Source organism: Cygnus atratus, chromosome 2 (genome assembly GCF_013377495.2).
Source record: "Cygnus atratus isolate AKBS03 ecotype Queensland, Australia chromosome 2, CAtr_DNAZoo_HiC_assembly, whole genome shotgun sequence".
Lineage (NCBI taxonomy): Eukaryota > Metazoa > Chordata > Aves > Anseriformes > Anatidae > Cygnus > Cygnus atratus.
The window spans coordinates 30,472,255-30,478,254 of NC_066363.1; the positions used below are offsets into that span (position 1 = coordinate 30,472,255).

Genomic DNA, 6,000 nt, shown 5'->3' on the forward strand with positions numbered 1-6,000 from the left:
AAAATGAATGAAGTTACAACTTCAGCAAGGCATTTCAAACACACAACAAAATCAACTCCAATGTTACTGACTGCAAATCACTTCACTGAAGCCTGTCCTGGGCACTCCATACCACAACCACTCTGCACACAAGGAAAACTCCTGCATATGCCAGCGGCAGTTCCACACACAGAGTGGAAGTCACTGACAGTTCCAGAGGTACGAATTCATCTTGGTCAAAATCCTAAAGTAAACCCCTCAGAGTATTAGCAGGTTAGAAGGTGCCTGCATGTTCTTTCTGCGCATCTGCTATTATCTAGATCGTAGTGCAACCATAATGCACAAATAGTTTGGGGAAAATTCACAGAAAATAAACTTGATAAATTTTGCTGAGATAATATCCAGAATGATGGAGGACGCATCTGAATAGTCAGTGTTATGATGCATCCATTTTATACTATACATCATTATTCCTTCAGAACTTTGAGATATAGGAAACATTGCCCAGTCTACCTAAATATGTTCAGAATAAGTAAATTTTAAAAGAGAAGTAACTGCAGCCAGACAGCATCAGCCTACCTCATTTTCTATTCACTTCCCTTATCATATTCACCTTTGCAAGTTCAGATTCATAGAATAACATGCTGTTGTCTGATAGGGTTTGGTATTCATTAATTTTACTAGCCCAGAACACTTCAGCGGTTATTATTAAATACATACCTTGCTGAGTTAAAATTGCCTGGATTCCTTTGTAATGTAAATTCTTAGACTCATACTGGCCTGTTAGGTGTACAGTACATCTCATTAGCTCAGACTGCCTATGAAGTACTGGACAATGTTTCACTTAGATTAATATAGCATATCACAGAACTGTAACTCCTACTAAAAGGATTAAAGAAATGATGTAACACAAGGCTACAAGGCTATATACTTTATGAATAATGTTTGTAAATAATAGTGCTTATAAATAATAATGATGGGTAGTTCATGCAGAATAATTTATGGGAAATGTATTTTTTTCAACTAAGTGTAATCACCAATTTCACAGTATAATTCTTGGAAACAGACTCCCAGTAAGAATAGTCACATTTACAAATTAAAACATAATATTCTTTCCATCTACTCCAATATTTCAATTTAAAATAGCAGACCTTAAATTATGATATTAACTGCTTTGCTTATGTATCTTCACAGATGAGCACGAAAGGCATACAAACCTAACCAAAGAATTATGTTTTATTCTAAACAAAAAATATCTCATTATTTTTACCCTCTCTTTCTTCTTGCCACATTAGTGTTCTAATGTCTTGGTCTTCTCTTATAAATCATTATTTTTTCTTTTAGACTGCAGGGAGAAATTCTGTGGCTTGTGGTAAGGGTGTACAAAATTGATGATCAGTGAACCCCATCTAAATAAAGCATCTATGGCACAGTTTCCTAAGGCTGTAAATGACTAGACACAATGGTCCACGTGATCCATTCCAGTTCTATGTTCCACTGCTATATTAGTCACTTAAAAGAGGGTGAATATGGTGATTTTTTTTTTTACTATTACAATATGCAGTCAGTTATTTAGTTATTATACATGTGGACACACACACACAGAGTGAGTACCATTTACTTACAAACTCCACTTCTGTTGAGCATATGATCTAGATAAAAATAACACTTTGTCAAGGTTTGGACTTCATCCAGAACTGACATGATCCCAGTTAGGGTTAGTCACTTGAACTGTTTCTCTAAATACCCCCTTAAAACTAAACTTGTAAATAATTAAATTGGAATAGATACCTTTTGAGGGCTTCTGATTTAACCATGACCAGAACATACTATGAATGTTTGCTGGCATATTCAACATGAGGTCAGAAAGATATGGAAAATATATGCCTACTTAGATATATACATCCATGTTCTAAGTTGACAAAGTTAAGCTATTTATGTATTGTACAGCAAAAGGTTAATTACTTTATTTATTTATTTATTAGGTTATGATTGGAAGGCTAGCAAAGATAAAAAAAGGAAAAAAATCTAATCATTTCAAAAGAGTATTTACAACATTTTTAATTCTAATAATTCTTTAAATAAATAAGTTTACACAAGAGATGCTCTTCATTACTTATAAAGTTTATATTTTAAATAATTTTCCATTAACTATGTATTTTACTCACCAAAAAAAGCATTTATTTCCAATGGATGATCAAAACATTCTTCTACTTGCTTCTATTCTATTCATATCAATAAATATCATATAGCTGTCACATCAAAGTAAAATAAATGACAATCCTATACATCACTTCAAAACATGCAACACATACTATAAGGTGTTTAAGGCTAGGCACAGGAAAAGATTTAGAGAGTTGAAACAGGATTTAAGTATAACAGAGACACTAAATCCCCAAATAGCCTAACTCTCCCTTCTGCTACTTGCTAATGCTAGCTAGCTTCCCCTTTCTGCTGGAACTGCCTCATATGCCTCGGAATAGATAAAGTAATGGGGGGAGGGGGGCAGGGAGGAAGGGCGAATCCTAGCTGTACACTTAAAGCGATGAGCAGTGAGCTCATCACTGATGAGTTATATGTCAGAAATGAAATTTTGTAAGTATAATCAGAAACATCAAGTTTGTGCTCAGCAGCATTCAAAAAAGTGTTCAGAAAGGACCAGAGAATAAAACAATTTATTCCATTGTATAGATCCCTGGTACACTTGCATTTTCAGTAACAGAGTTTTGAATTGATTACAGTAGAACTGGAGAAAGAGAAGGACAAAAAGACAGAGCAACTTGCTGATAAGGGATGAAAGACTATAATAGAAATCTTCCAGCTTCAAAAAGAAGCAATGGGATACGGCAGAGATCTGTGAAGTAATGAATGTATATAGAACGCTGGAGACTGGAGGAACACTGTGGGTCCTTAGCCTATTCTTATATTTCCTTGATAATCGCTGTTAGAAGACGGCACACTAGGGACAGACAGCTAGTCTGATCCAGTAAAACTATCTTTTTGCTTCTAAGAAGAAGAAAGATGAAAAATGATCCCATTCACCCGACCTGGTTGTAGTGTCTTGACTTGATATGGATATGAATAAGCCATAAAGTTTAAGGACAATGTGCAGAACATGATTCCCCCAAAATAAAAAGTCCAGACAAAATCAGTTAACAGTGATAGAATAGTCTCTAAAAAAAATAATTTAAAAAAAATCTACAGCTTACCTCACTCTGTAATGCAGTTGTCTCCTTGCCATATATACAATATCTGCTTCCCGTAAACACTGGGGCATATAAACAACAGGTTTTACTGGCAACATGTATAACTTTCAAAAACAACTGGATAGAAATCCAGAAATAACTGGACAGAAAAAAAAAGAAAAAAATCTTTTAAGTTCTAATTGTCTATGTAGTCATTTACTGAATCCCACTGAAATGACACAAAGAATGGAATCTACACCATCAACTCTCCAGGAAAATCTGTCTATTGCACGTGATTCTTCTCCACAAAAAGCTTAGCAATGTGTCTTCACTTTATGTTGTTTACATCCATTTGGAGGTATTTAAGGGTATTAAGGGACATTTCAAGTATCAATACATGACAGGTATGTCAACATGAACTGTCTTTCTTTCCTTTCCCTTCAATTCCATTAGGTTACGCTAAAAAGAAATATTCAGTGAAATTTGTGTTAAATCTGAAGAAAAAATGACAGCAGCCTTTCCTCTCATCTTCAACTATGAACTAGTATCTCCCCTTCTCTGGCATTCACAGGTTGAAAGACATCATCACAGCTGTTCTGGCTTCAGTTGCTTGATTCTGAACAGTTTAAAATCTCTCCTAACTTCGTGCATTGCACAAGGAATTAATCTTTAAGCGGCCTTGCCATTCCTTGCATATCCATGAAATATTTTAATGAAAGTAGTAGATAATGTCTTTAAATGTTCAAGACATGTATGTTCTAAAGAAAAAGTAGACATGCATGCTCTGTACATTGAGGTTTTGAATTTCTCTAAGCGTCAATGTATCCCCCAGGGAGACCTGGGATTCCATTAGCTTGAACAGGATGAAAATCAGTTTTGATCTGAAAATGAGCTTCACATGGTATTCAAATATGGTTTAGTGCAGGACTTGTTAGTGTTAGGTCAGAGGTTGGACTCGGTGATCTTGGAGGTCTCTTCCAACCTAGATGATTCTGTGAAATTCATGTGTTACTAACAAGCATGGTAATCAAAGTACATGTGAATATTAAAATACAAAGTTCAGCAAGTATAGAAGATCTTCATATTGAGATATGCATGCAAGCACTCCTAGATAGAAACTGCAATTCATTCCTCCATGGGTTAATAATTCACTCATAGTTTAAAAGAGATGGCACCTGCTCTGCCAAAGACCTATTTGCATTTCCAAAGAACCAGAGCAGAAAACAAGACAAGGGGAGGAGCACTGAAACTTTTCCTGAATAAATTAAAGATTAGCAATCTCTAAGGGGGAAGGATGAAGCATTTGAATCTGAATGAGCAAACTGCAAAACATGCCAAGAAATATGTACAAGAATTGGCAAACTTTGCCTACTTGTGATGCTCTCCAGTGAAAGGTGGCCAGGAACATAAATAATGCAAGACAACCCAGACCTTGACCTCATAGCAAATCTAAGGAGTTGTACCTTGTCAGGATACATAGAAGATTTAGATCTGATTTTAGTACAAATAAACAAAACAAGAATGTCTTTATATCCTGTAATTCTCATCTTTATAAATCCAAGCTTCACAGTAGTTTAGTGTGGATTTTGTAAATAAATGTTTTTATTTCATTTTACCAGAAGATAGTAGGTGAATTAGGGGTGAATTACAGAAGTTTTCAAGGTTTCTAGATTATGACAACATTATTTCATTCCCTTTGTAGTGGCTATCCTTTTAGCTAGGGTCCTGGATTAATCACACAGAATTCCCGTCTTAATACACCACCATATCAGGATACAGAAAGGATAATAGATTATATCTTCCTTTCGCTGGAGAGCATTTTGAGAGCTAGTGATATAGGGTCTGAAATGAAACAGCTTCGCTGAATGACCAGAGTTGACAGAAAAGCACTCTGAAGCAATCTAAGGTCAGAACTGAACTCTGAAGGAGTGCCCTTCAAATATACAAACTATTTTATCAGGTTTATATATTCTTATTAGTTTCCTCTACAGTTTTCTGCTCATTAAACTGTGCTGAAATAGGACTGAATGTGTTACTGTTATTTGTAAGGGTACATTTGTGTGATTCTACAGATTCTCCTGTCATTGACAGATGATCTACCCTGACCTCATGGCTCATCAAACCTGAATAAGAATGCACAGAAATCCTTACTAGAGACTTGAATTTCCTCTTCTTCATTAGAGGTGCAACTGGAAGTCAGAACTGGACCATCCATCAAGATTATTTTTCTCAGCACCAACAGAGACAAGTAAAAATCGCTGGTACACTGTGTAACGTAGGACAGAAAAATGTCTTGATCATTCAAGTAATCTCGCAAGCGTTTTTATAGTTTGTGGATGCCTACATTATTTATAGGAAACAGTCTTTGACAGAACATAAAGCTTTTCTAAAAGTCATTATTTTGAATTCACAAAGGAAAAAAAAATCGTAACTGAATATGGTATTTTACTCCATGAAGAACAAAAACCATCTACTCAGTATTTTAAATTTAAAGAGGAAGTAAACATATATTCTTATCAGAGTATCTTCTGTGATTAACAGCAATTGTTCTTCAAAACTGGGAAGTTTCCCCAGGCTTCCTCCAGTCATTCTACTTTTAGGAAGAAATGGTTGTATCAATGGAGCTAAGCCTAGCAAGGGCCAGTACAAAGTTTCCTCCTTCTGTTCTATAAAGGATCACATTGCTTAGAAGGTTTGAATTCTTTGACCCAAAAGCCATAATGCTGTTTAAACACAGATCTTTTAATAAGCACTTTAAAAGTCACAAAAGGCAGAATGGCCCACTGTCCCTCCTGAGCAGAAGTCACTGAAGTACCATACCATTAAAATTTACAAC

General features: G+C 35.3%; 1 protein-coding gene across 5 annotated transcripts in view; it reads right to left on the reverse strand.

The window, feature by feature from the left end:
• Positions 1–2,432, reverse strand: part of DGKB (diacylglycerol kinase beta) — a 347,040-nt gene extending 344,608 nt beyond the window's left edge. For 4 of the 5 annotated variants that reach the window (XM_050709165.1, XM_050709164.1, XM_050709162.1 and 1 more), the window contains exon 1: positions 2,148–2,396. The gene's annotated coding sequence lies outside the window, so the exon portion shown is untranslated. Of the gene's footprint in view, positions 1–2,147 lie in introns of all 5 variants that reach the window. The other variant, XM_050709163.1, reaches the window with a different exon arrangement.
• Between the last annotated feature and the right edge of the window lie 3,568 nt (positions 2,433–6,000).